General features: G+C 48.0%; 2 protein-coding genes across 2 annotated transcripts in view; both read right to left on the bottom strand.

The window, feature by feature from the left end:
* Positions 1 to 13,553, bottom strand: part of LOC122364955 — a 58,876-nt gene that overhangs the window by 34,613 nt on the left and 10,710 nt on the right. The window lies entirely within an intron of this gene.
* LOC122365171 (leucine-rich repeat-containing protein 24-like) overlaps positions 1 to 13,553 on the bottom strand; it is a 76,867-nt gene that overhangs the window by 62,834 nt on the left and 480 nt on the right. The gene's annotated exons all lie outside the window — the stretch shown is intronic.

Here is a 13,553-nt window from a genome sequence, read left to right as displayed (position 1 = left end):
GCGAGCTTTTTCTCTTAGGGCTTGCGAGATAGCTGCGTGCACACATATCTCTTCAACATTGCGCGCCTCACAGGAATGCGGCTGATTCACGTGCTTTTGTGAGCGAGGTGCTTCCCTCCGGGAGAAATTCGCCGTCCCCATATGCTTAACACAGAGCCGAGCGGCGGCTGACAGGTGGCCGGCTCTCGGGAGATCGGCAGCCGACACTCGAAAAATCGACAAGCCGCCGCTGAATGCGCGTGCGGCAGTGCTGAGCCGAGTCGTTCCCACGGTCTGAGGTACCCCCAGTTGGAAGATTCGGCTGTAGAATATGTAGTTTTAAATACGTAGTTTGACGTACATCTCGGAAAAGTGAGATACGGCCAGAAATGAGTGTGGGTCCCTCCGTTCTGAAGATTCTGATCGACGCCGATTGAAATAATTCGCCGTGCATATCTCGGCTTATTGACGACCGATTGACACGGGATAAACACCGATCGATACCAAATGGCTCTGTGGGGGGGGGGGGGAGTAGAGTGGCAAGTTTTCCTACCCGACGAACCCGGAATTATCCCGAGGGGTAGGTGTGGGAGTAGAGTCGGGGGAACGGGGGGGGCGAGTGCAAGTACCAAGTACTTTCGCAAGTACCAAGTACCAAGTACTTATGGAAATACCAAGCAAATACCAAGTACTTTGGCAAGTACCAAGTACTTATGCAAATACCAAGCAAGTACCAAGTACTTTGGCAAGTACCGAGTACTTTGGCAAGTACCAAGCAAGTACCAAGTACTTTTGCAAGTTCAGCAAGTTTTTCGCCAATATCGAAGCTTCTAGACGTCCGATCGTCACCGGAAAAACACCATTCGATCCCAAATTTTCTCCCGAATCTTTTTATGGCCAAAGCGACGCGGAGCGAGCCAAGATATCTTGTTTAAATATCCATTTGACTAGGATTTGGCGTTATTTGAAGTGCTCAGTTTTTGCAGCGAGCTTTTCCTGTTAGGGCTTGCGAGATACCCGCGGAAACACATATCTCTTCAGCATTGCGCGCCACACAGGAATGCGGCTGATTCACGTGCTTTTGTGAGCGAGGTGCTTCCCTCCGGGAGAAATTCGCCGTCCCCATATGCTTAACACAGAGCCGAGCGGCGGCTGACAGGTGGCCGGCTCTCGGGAGATCGGCAGCCGACACTCGAAAAATCGACAAGCCGCCGCTGAATGCGCGTGCGGCAGTCCTGAGCCGAGTCGTTCCCACGGTCTGAGGTACCCCCAGTTTGAAGATTCGGCTGTAGAATATGTAGTTTTAAATACGTAGTTTGACGTACATCTCGGAAAAGTGAGATACGGCCAGAAATGAGTGTGGGTCCCTCCGTTCTGAAGATTCTGATCGACGCCGATTGAAATAATTCGCCGTGCATATCTCGGCTTATTGACGACCGATTGACACGGGACAAACACCGATCGATACCAAATGGCTCTGTGTGTGTGGGGGGGGGGAGTAGAGTGGCAAGTTTTCCTACCCGACGAACCCGGAATTATCCCGAGGGGGTAGGTGTGGGAGAAGAGTCGGGGGAACGGGGGGGCGAGTGCAAGTACCAAGTACTTTCGCATGTACCAAGCAAGTACCAAGTACTTTTACAAGTACCAAGCAAGTACCAAGTACTTATGGAAATACCAAGCAAGTACCAAGTACTTTGGCAAATACCGAGTACTTATGCAAATACCAAGCGAGTACCAAGTACTTTGGCAAGTACCGAGTACTTTGGCAAGTACCGAGTACTTTGGCAAGTACCAAGCAAGTACCAAGTACTTTTGCAAGTTCAGCAAGTTTTTCGCCAATATCGAAGCTTCTAGACGTCCGATCGTCACCGGGAAAACACCATTCGATCCCAAATTTTCTCCCGAAGCTTTTTATGGCCAAAGCGACGCGGAGCGAGCCAAGATATCTTGTTTAGTTATTCATTTGAGTAGGATTGCGGGTTTTTTGAAACGTTGAGTTTTTGCAGCGAGCTTTTTCTCTTAGGGCTTGCGAGATAGCTGCGTGCACACATATCTCTTCAACATTGCGCGCCTCACAGGAATGCGGCTGATTCACGTGCTTTTGTGAGCGAGGTGCTTCCCTCCGGGAGAAATTCGCCGTCCCCATATGCTTAACACAGAGCCGAGCGGCGGCTGACAGGTGGCCGGCTCTCGGGAGATCGGCAGCCGACACTCGAAAAATCGACAAGCCGCCGCTGAATGCGCGTGCGGCAGTGCTGAGCCGAGTCGTTCCCACGGTCTGAGGTACCCCCAGTTTGAAGATTCGGCTGTAGAATATGTAGTTTTAAATACGTAGTTTGACGTAAATCTCGGAAAAGTGAGATACGGCCAGAAATGAGTGTGGGTCCCTCCGTTCTGAAGATTCTGATCGACGCCGATTGAAATAATTCGCCGTGCATATCTCGGCTTATTGACGACCGATTGACACGGGATAAACACCGATCGATACCAAATGGCTCTGTGTGTGTGTGTGGGGGGGGGGGGGGAGTAGAGTGGCAAGTTTTCCTACCCGACGAACCCGGAATTATCCCGAGGGGGTAGGTGTGGGAGTAGAGTCGGGGGAACGGGGGGCGAGTGCAAGTACCAAGTACTTTCGCAGTACCAAGCAAGTACCAAGTACTTATGGAAATACCAAGCAAGTACCAAGTACTTTGGCAAATACCGAGTACTTATGCAAATACCAAGCAAGTACCAAGTACTTTGGCAAGTACCGAGTACTTTGGCAAGTACCAAGCAAGTACCAAGTACTTTTGCAAGTTCAGCAAGTTTTTCGCCAATATCGAAGCTTCTAGACGTCCAATCGTCACCGGAAAAACACCATTCGATCCCAAATTTTCTCCCGAATCTCTTTATGGCCAAAGCGACGCGGAGCGAGCCAAGATATCTTGTTTAAATATCCATTTGAGTAGGATTTCGGGTTTTTTGAAGCGCTGAGTTTTTGCAGCGAGCTTTTCCTGTTAGGGCTTGCGAGATACCCGCGGAAACACATATCTCTTCAGCATTGCGCGCCACACAGGAATGCGGCTGATTCACGTGCTTTTGTGAGCGAGGTGCTTCCCTCCGGAAGAAATTCGCCGTCCCCATATGCTTAACACAGAGCCGAGCGGCGGCTGACAGGTGGCCGGCTCTCGGGAGATCGGCAGCCGACACTCGAAAAATCGACAAGCCGCCGCTGAATGCGCGTGCGGCAGTGCTGAGCCGAGTCGTTCCCACGGTCTGAGGTACCCCCAGTTGGAAGATTCGGCTGTAGAATATGTAGTTTTAAATACGTAGTTTGACGTACATCTCGGAAAAGTGAGATACGGCCAGAAATGAGTGTGGGTCCCTCCGTTCTGAAGATTCTGATCGACGCCGATTGAAATAATTCGCCGTGCATATCTCGGCTTATTGACGACCGATTGACACGGGATAAACACCGATCGATACCAAATGGCTCTGTGGGGGGGGGGGGGGGGGGAGTAGAGTGGCAAGTTTTCCTACCCGACGAACCCGGAATTATCCCGAGGGGTAGGTGTGGGAGTAGAGTCGGGGGAACGGGGGGGGCGAGTGCAAGTACCAAGTACTTTCGCAAGTACCAAGCAAGTACCAAGTACTTTTACAAGTACCAAGCAAGTACCAAGTACTTATGGAAATACCAAGCAAGTACCAAGTACTTTGGCAAGTACCGAGTACTTTGGCAAGTACCAAGCAAGTACCAAGTACTTTTGCAAGTTCAGCAAGTTTTTCGCCAATATCGAAGCTTCTAGACGTCCAATCGTCACCGGAAAAACACCATTCGATCCCAAATTTTCTCCCGAATCTCTTTATGGCCAAAGCGACGCGGAGCGAGCCAAGATATCTTGTTTAGTTATTCATTTGAGTAGGATTTCGGGTTTTTTGAAACGCTGAGTTTTTGCAGCGAGCTTTTTCTCTTAGGGCTTGCGAGATAGCTGCGTGCACACATATCTCTTCAACATTGCGCGCCTCACAGGAATGCGGCTGATTCACGTGCTTTTGTGAGCGAGGTGCTTCCCTCCGGGAGAAATTCGCCGTCCCCATATGCTTAACACAGAGCCGAGCGGCGGCTGACAGGTGGCCGGCTCTCGGGAGATCGGCAGCCGACACTCGAAAAATCGACAAGCCGCCGCTGAATGCGCGTGCGGCAGTGCTGAGCCGAGTCGTTCCCACGGTCTGAGGTACCCCCAGTTTGAAGATTCGGCTGTAGAATATGTAGTTTTAAATACGTAGTTTGACGTACATCTCGGAAAAGTGAGATACGGCCAGAAATGAGTGTGGGTCCCTCCGTTCTGAAGATTCTGATCGACGCCGATTGAAATAATTCGCCGTGCATATCTCGGCTTATTGACGACCGATTGACACGGGATAAACACCGATCGATACCAAATGGCTCTGTGGGGGGGGGGAGTAGAGTGGCAAGTTTTCCTACCCGACGAACCCGGAATTATCCCGAGGGGGTAGGTGTGGGAGTAGAGTCGGGGGAACGGGGGGGGGCGAGTGCAAGTACCAAGTACTTTCGCAAGTACCAAGTACCAAGTACTTATGGAAATACCAAGCAAATACCAAGTACTTTGGCAAATACCGAGTACTTATGCAAATACCAAGCAAGTACCAAGTACTTTGGCAAGTACCGAGTACTTTGGCAAGTACCAAGCAAGTACCAAGTACTTTTGCAAGTTCAGCAAGTTTTTCGCCAATATCGAAGCTTCTAGACGTCCGATCGTCACCGGAAAAACACCATTCGATCCCAAATTTTCTCCCGAATCTTTTTATGGCCAAAGCGACGCGGAGCGAGCCAAGATATCTTGTTTTAACAACATTTTAGAAGGTGGGATAGTCCCTTTAAGTTGCATGATACCCCGAGTTTGGTTTACAGTGCTCCACCAGAATTATGAGCCATCGAAATCTAGGTCAACGAAGTCACTAGCAACGTCATCAACCAGCACCGTTGCTCCGAATCACATCATTGCACACATACCTTAGCAATGGCCATCGCCCACCCAATCCACTTCCCCACCCCCGCATCCCCTCCCAGCGCACACTGGGCCGGGGGTCCGGAAAAGTGCTAGAAATTATTTGTGATTGAGTTGTTGATCTCAGTGACAAGCAAACATGCTAAAAACGAAGTGGGGCTGCTTAGCCCTCGCCGGACCTATTATCGGACCCCCCACCCCCTCGGCCGGCCGAGGGGGGAGGGTTGGTACGACCCCTTTTTGCCGTTTCGCCCCTAATGGAGCTAGAGCCTCGCGGAAAAAACAAGCGTGTGCGCCGTTTCAAGGCGGAACGATTGATACCCGATTTAAAGGTCCCAGGTCGACCGGTAACCTCTGAGGTGAAGTCAAAAAGCCCAAGGTAGGGTTTGGTTTTTGGCAAATAATTTCGCAAAAAATGGCCGCAGAGCAGCGATTTTGGCACCATCGTGTTCGCCTGGGTCAGGCGCGTCGAATGGTATACTTTTTGTTCGGGTGAAGTCAACTTAAAGGGACCCTCCCACCTTAACATTAGTTTTGAGTTGAGATAGCCAAATTGGTGGCCATGGCCTGAAAATACCGGTTTGGGCACTCACAACATCGAAAAATGCTTTAATTCGGAGATATGGAATTTCAAACTTGCAGTTTTCGGATTCTAAGGGGCTAATGCATTGGTATGCCCCCTTAGAATTTGTGACGTCAGCGGAGGTGTAACGATTTTTAAATCTTTTACTAAAACGTTTGGTAGCACGCGGTGGTATATGCTGCTTTGCGCGCAACAAATGCCGCACTTTCAAATAAAGTCGCTAGGAACAGCGGAGATCCCAGAAAGTAAACAATAGTAAAAGTCTAATATCTTGAAAACCGGTGAATATTTTTCGATGAAATTTGGTAGATATTCGTTTTCGCTCTTCCTGAACCGAGCGACATCACTTTCATGCCAATTCATTAACTTTTTTGAAGGTGGGAGGGTCCCTTTAAGGTATTGACCTCGAGTCAAGGTCAGTTCAGAGCCCATCAGGCCACGAACTTAATCGAAGGAGGTCGTATCGCATATCATTCGATTCGGGAGGTCTTCCCGAGTCCATTGGTGGCTTTCCCGAGTCGCTGGCTCAATTTGATCATGAGTTATTGACGAGAAACTCCTATGACCGGTGTGACGTCATAAATGACGTCACGGAAGGTCAAAAATGCAAAAGTAAAGCATCGGATCTTGCAAGGAGTGCACGAAATCACGATTCCGTGTGCTTGAGATAGTTTGAAATCATTCCATGCGCAAAAACAACGGTTTCCTTATTTCCCCATTCACTTTTAATGGTGAGGTCACGTGACCTCGAAGAGTAGCAGGCATTAGCAAAAATTGCGAGTAGGGCATGACAGAAAGATGATTGGTGGTTTGTATGGCATGGCCATTTTTAGCGGCTCGAAATAACATTTCTCAAAAAGTCTAACTAAAGAGCAAGTTGTTGCTGATTATCACTGACTTTTGTTTAGGGGTCAATAGGGGAAGTTGGGGCAATGCCGGGGTTGGGGCAAAGCCGAAATTCGAGATATTTCGAAAACCGTACGACATGGATGCCGGTCTGTCAGTGATGCTCTGAAGCTTAAGTGACTACCAATTATCGCATGTTTGTTACCAGTCGTCATTCGGAATACTTCGGCTGTGAGGGCGCCAAGAGCGTTTTCAAGGTACTACTCCTTTGTACTACATGCGTCTTCGAAGCTGCATTTCCTACTCATTATGCTACCGTTTGTCTGGCCATTTCGGTCAAGTAATCTTCAGCACGTCTTTGCATAAGTGTGCTGCCTATTTTAAATTTATACAGCACGTTGAAAAGTTATGGGCCTGCAAATGAAAGTATGGCTGGCTGGGGTAATGCCGAAAACGTGCAATTACGCGCGTTAAAGCATGCTACGTGAACTTTACCGCTGTAGAATCGCAACGCGTATTTTTAGTCACACAAATTACACTTTTAACCGACACAACGGCCTGTTACCATAAGGAATGATTTACCCGGCCTTTTCTTATTATATCACACAATTATAACTACCAGTGTGCACCAAGCGTCCTCAAGCTCTTAAAACGCGTCTCAGCTTTGACGAATTCTGGATAAAATTTTAGATAAAATAGCAAAACATCAATTTCGGCATTCCCGTAGACAAGGGCGGATCTAGGGGAACGTTTTGGGGGGGGTCACCAGTCGGCCGACATGCCAGGTCTGATGAATGAATTCTGACGACCGGGGGGGGGGGGGGGGGGTAGGGAGCGAGTATGTCGAGATCCAATGACATTTGATCTTCGTCGTTTCTGAGTTGAAGTTTTATCGTAAGTCACTCGGCTCAGTAGTTTTAGTTAGTGAAACCCACCTATAGAGGAGCGTCGCCACGGATTTTTTTACTGGGGGGGGGGGGGGGGGCGGATCGACCGACTTAAAAACCCAGAAGTAGTAGATATAGTTACCTCACTTATGCATTAGTCTAATGCCCAATGCATTAGTAGCATACAGTCACGATCTCTCTTATTGACCTGTGTATGAATCGGCGGCGCGAAGCGCCGCAAAAATTTGAAAAAAGTTGTCAAAACACAGCTCTAAAACACAAATATTACAACCCTTTTAGCATGCTAGTACAAGCCGGAGTTCCTTCACAGTGCACATATGAATTCCGATTCAATTTGACACGGTTGGTGTTATTACAGTCACGATCTCTCTTATTGATTGGTGTATAAATCGGCGGCGCGAAGCGCCGAGAACATTTGCAAAAGAATGTGTCAAAACACAGCTCCGCTCCAAAACACAAATTTTACCACCCTTTTAGCATGGCAGTACAAGCCGGAGTTTCTTCACAGTACACATATGAATTCTGATTCAATTTGACACGGTTGGTTTATGTAATTACAGTCACGATTTCATATTGACCTGTACGTATGTACATGAATCGGCGGCGCGAAGCGCCGCGAAAAATTTGCAAAAACATTTGTCAAAACACAGAGGGGGTCTCCTCTCTACAGAGGACCACCGATCTCTACTGCGGGCCTCCTCTTTTCACAGGGCCTCTTAACTACAGAAGGCTTCCTCTCTACAGAGGGCTTCCTCTCTACTGAGGGTCTCTCCCTTTCAGAGGGCCTCCTTTACAGAGGACCTCCTCTCTTCAAAGAGCCAGAGGACCTCATCTCTGCAAAGGGCTTCCTCTCTTCAGAGGGCCTCTTCTCTACAGAGAGCCTCCTTTCTTCAGAGGGCCTTCTCTCTACAGCGGGTCTCCTCTCTTCAGAGGGCCTTCTGCATTCAGGCGGTCTCCTTTCCACAGAGGGTCTCCTCTACAGAGGGCCTCCTACCTACTGAGGAGTCAGAGGGGCCGACACAGACACTAGCGGTTATTCACTGGAGGCCCCAGGAAGTAAGAAGGGCCCTAGCTGTCAGGCTGGTCAGAGTGCCCTGAATGTCCTGACGTGATTTTTGGGATTCCCGTGAATTTCTTTCGCCTCCGACGTGATTTTGACCTGCCAGGGCCCAGGGGCACTAAAAATAAAACAAACAAAATAAAAAAATGGAAATAGGACATCACCAAAATTAAGTGGCCGAAATCCGTTGAGTTTTTAATTTTGCGTATAGGTAGGGGCACCACGAATTAAATTCATGACCATCCCCTTGGAGTTTTCCTGGATCATCCCCTGGTGCTCGCACGGTTGAGACAAAAATGAGTAAGATTCTGGCCTTCAATACGCCTTTTCACGCAACACGATCCAGAAAAACAAAGGTATTAGCTCAGAAGTGTTTGACATGTGATTTTGAGCATGCAAGACGGCGTCTATAGCGCATTTAGGTCTTCGGCTTTTGGGGGGGGTCAAATGACCCTCTCAGACCTTTTGGGGGGGGTCATGACCCCGTGGACCCCCCCCAGGATCCGCCACTGCCCGTAGATCATTTCTCCCATTTTCGGCTTTCCCCGCAGTCCGGGGCAACGCCGAAAAAGTCACTTCTTTGATATTTTTAGTTTGTGCGCTTAACGGTATGCGAATTCATCAAATGCGCCTGGTATGTTTGAAAGGCAAAAGACTGGCCTCTCGAATGACGCCAACAAGAATAGCTTTTGTTGTCTACCTTGCGTGCTACGGGCGTCAGAAAAAAAAGTATTCGGCGTTCCCCCAACTTCCCCTAATGACTGAATTTTTGAGTTTGGCCCAGAAATGTTGACAGCATTGTGTGCGTTGATCAATTCTGAGCTCAGGGACATATATTTTATTTAGATTATAAGCGTTTGTTTTTCACAACTTCCAGCGTTTTAAAGAGCGCCGGGCCTTCAGTAGAGCGGCGAGGTGACAATTGCCCCTACATCATGTGGTTTACTGGCGCATATCTCGAAAAGTAGCAGGGAAAACAAGGCTATATAAACCAGGTAGAACGCTCCGGGAAAAAAGTTGGAAACAATAAATTAGTTGCGGCATTCCCTGATGACGCGAATATGGGTCAGCGGCCGGCGGCCGGCGGCCGCTAACACTGTATGAGGGTGAATGCACGGAATTTTTGCTTGTTGGAGATTGCGCTAGGCAGTTAAATGTTAATGTTAGGATATGTTTCGAAAGTAAATTGAACGACGCTTCGAACGCCGTCAATGAATTTGCGATACGACGACTATTTGTTTAGTTAGAGCCGGCGAACTTTTACCTTCCGACCGCGCGGGGAGGCGATATGGTGCCACACTGACGGTTTTTACGACAGCTCAAAATTCTTTTGAGCTAAAGAGCTGAAATTTGACATGTCCAATATTTTGATCAAGCTAGATCTTCTGGTACAAGTCGCATATTTGAGGTACGTAAGGTAAGGTTGTTGAGCTAAGGTGTCACTCGTGAGCCTCTACATAGTCCAAAAACAACGCAATTTCTAAGCACTCAGTGCCAAGAAATCCTTCACAGAAACATGATACTTGGCGGAAAGAATGGCTGTCGGTTTCTTACCGTTCGTATGTATCGTGTTTTCACAAGAGTTTAGTAAGGTCAGGTCCCTCACGTCACCTCCCCTCATAACTCAATAGGACTAGGTGTACTATCATAGAAGCGTTTATCAATCGCCGGAAATCTTAGCCAATCCCACTGGACACTGGATCCATACCCACATGGGGCCCTCCTGACTGGCCACTCCCTCTGAAATCCAAAATAACATTGGGCTGCGGCCATGGTTATGTATTAATGCTTTTCACTAACAGAAATACAACAACTTCAACCAGCACAATGCACGCCGCCACAACAGTCCGACCAACGTCCCTGATATCGACTAGCACTCGGCCGGATGCACATATGCGGAGCCAATCAGTCCGAATGTGACCTGCAGCTTACAATTGCTGTGTCGCATGGCGCGTGGCACAGGACGATTCCTGGCAGCTGTCGGCTGGAGTGGAGAAACAGCACGTTGCGACACACCGCGCCTGCGACAGAGCTCAGCAGGGCTGGTTGGAGGCTGGAGCAGGAGGTAAGGGCGGACACAGGCACAAACATTGCAGGACAAATAACAGGATGTCAGTTAGGGATATAAATATAATTCAAGACGAATGATTCAAGACGGACTGAAATAATGCACATTTTGCTCACTTGGATACCAACTTCAAACTTGATGTTTATAGCACCACGGAAACAATGGCCACACAGGAAAGAATCAAAAGATGAGGTGTTTTTAACTCAAAGTAAATAGAGGTTGCATATGATGGAACAGCCCGAAGTGCAGACAAGCACATATTTTTGGTAATAGCTATCAGCTGTCCTACTCCTCTTCTCCCTTCATCAACTACTGGACACATCTGAGGAAGCACCAATGTCCATAACAAAAGCTTGCAAAGTAGTTTTTTGAAGCCAAGGGAAATATGCCTACATCATGCATGTAAACTCAAAATTACACATGCATGACAAAGGAAGCTTATGTAAAGAGAAGAGTTGGCAAAAGCATTTCATAGTTAAAATTCAAAACTGCACACAGGGCAAACATAAAAAGCAGCAAGTGTGCTGTTCTGTTATGCTAAGAAATAGTCCAAAACAAAATACATCTTTTCATGTTTGAATTGGTTGTTCTTCTATGCCACTTCATCCATATCTTGATTACAGATGGGCTGTTGCTGTAGGCTGATGAAGTGACACTTGATTGCCTTTGTGCGAGTTTCAGTTGCAGCCTCCTGGGTACTGCACTGGAAAGCAGATTGAATTGAATGCCTCTGAAAGATGGGAATACAGGCAAAGTTAGCTGTAGTTGTGTCAATGATAATAGACATGCTATTTTTGTCCTTTGACATACATTTGTTGAAGTACAAAAAGGTACAAAATAAATTGGTTTGTTTTAAGACACGTGCACTGCACAAAGCCGCCCACACATTACACAGGGATATGAAATTGGTACACATAAAACTTGATGATTAAAAAGGTCAAAACTTGCAATAATAATTGAAGTAAAAGTTACAATCACAATCATTTGATTTAAAATGACTTGACAAGTCACCAGACGCACACTCCTATTCACTTAAGAAAGGTTTTTATGCTTTCATTATCCTCCACATATCAACCAGCTTGATACCAGGCTGTGAAATAGTGTGTACATAATCCCATGTTGCCATTTAATTAGAGCAAGTGGGGTACAACAACAATGCTGATGTTAAACCCACATCTGCAACCCGTACTGCAGTTTCAATCGCCTTACAAGCACACCTTCTGGCAGTTTGATAGGCAGAATGGTCATTACTACTTTCTCCTCATATTCAACACATATTCCCTTTATACAGATATAGTTTAGACCTGGTTATGGCAAGCATTTTCGAGAAAGGATATGATCAAAGTCCAAGACAAAGGTCGAGAGAAACAACACCAACATAAAACACCGACTATGTAGCACTAATACTGTCAAATTCATAAAAATATATACATGAGTCGATCAGAAATTCACTGTAGATTTCGAAAATGGTGTCAAATGCCACTCAAATACCTCCATTCGCATGTACGAAGCAATAAAACACTGACCATCAATTCCGCGTGCCATTCTCCATAGGCCACTGTGTATTAAATAACGCGTTCACTGATAGCAAAAAATGAGACCCACATATGACGCGTTTGCTACCAGCCAATCAGCGCTCGAGATGCCGAACGCTGATTGGTGGAGAGGGCCGTCGTTAGCAGTCCATTACACGTTGTTTTCCTTGAACATGTGCGTGAGCGCTGATGCTGCTCACGGGTTGTTGCCATTTTTCGTAATGCTGAAGGCACGGGAGCGAACCCCCCTGAGGGAAAAGCAGCAAAGCACCTATATGGAACAAAAGATGAGTAATCAGAGGCTAGTATAAAATGTTCATTTTTAGCCGCTCGAAATAACGTTTTTATAAAAGTCTAATTAAAAAATTGGATATGATTTTAAATTACGTCTTGCAGCTGCTTGCAAACAGCTAGCTTATCTTGCAGAAAAGCGATGCAATATGTCAGAATGATGTTGGCACAGTGAACAACAGTGCCCTGAACTAGTCTGACAGGAAATTTCGTTCAAAACGACGATTGGTCAACTAATAAATTACCACTAAAGTTCATCATTAAAATCGGTAAATGTGGTGGCCTATAGAGAGTCTAAATTGTCTTGTGTTTGGTGACAACTGACGACCTCAATTTTGACCTTAGGGCAAAACTAGCATCGGAATCGTATTCTTCTATCAATTTGGGATTAAATGATATCTATTTTGTTCATATTGCGGACAGTCAGTTTGGGGGAATTTCTAGCGCTTTTTCAGGCTGCCGGCCTACAGTGCAGCGGCCCGCGCTCCCACGGTAGCTGCCGGGAAAACTGGCGAGTCCGTCCGCGATCGGCGACTTTCCGCGTTTCATACCGATACCGCAGGCGGTCGAACATCGCCACCGACTGGGGACGTCGGCTGTCCGCGATTTTCCGCAGTCGTCAGCAGGGGATGGGGGAGGGGTGGCTGCTGTAATAGGTACGGCGGAGCAGCGAGCGACCCGTCCCCTCCCCCGGCCCCGCTCCCGCGACAGGCGGGGGACGGAGTGGTGGGTGGCGCCGACCGCGTGCACTCTGGCCCTCTCTCTCATGGTGGAGAGGGGGAGGGGGAGGGGGTCGCCGCCAGCTGCTGGTCAAGATGCGCCAGGTGGCAAACGGGACGGGGCGGACCCGCCCATAGGTCCCGCCGGCCGGCCGGCAGACTGTCCCCGCCCCTCCCTCCCCCAGACCCGTTCTGCCCCATCCCCTCCCCCACACACATTGGACGCGGGGATGACCGATTCGGGGTAATCCCGATAGCATAGATCGGTATTCCCCAGAGACAAAATATCGGGCAAAAAATGCTACATCGATAGGCACGAAGTGTGTCAGGGCAGGGCTAAGGGCATAATTAGACACGAGCCTGAGTAACATTTGTGAGCCAGAAACTTAACGGACGGTACCTAATTTCCATCAACTGGCAGTCGCCATTACGGCTTCAATATGCAATTCAACATCTTTTGATGGGCATGGCATCCCAGTGCAGGCGGCAGCCCGTAGTCCGTACGTTACACTGCCCCGTCTCCGGAGCCGCGAAACAGTGAGTCTCATCAGCCCA

This window comes from Amphibalanus amphitrite, unplaced genomic scaffold, assembly GCF_019059575.1.
Source record: "Amphibalanus amphitrite isolate SeventyFive unplaced genomic scaffold, NRLGWU_Aamphi_draft 000028F_arrow, whole genome shotgun sequence".
Taxonomy (NCBI): domain Eukaryota; kingdom Metazoa; phylum Arthropoda; class Thecostraca; order Balanomorpha; family Balanidae; genus Amphibalanus; species Amphibalanus amphitrite.
The sequence above is the reverse complement of the archived record's forward strand: the minus strand, read 5'-3'. Positions and strand labels throughout refer to the sequence as shown.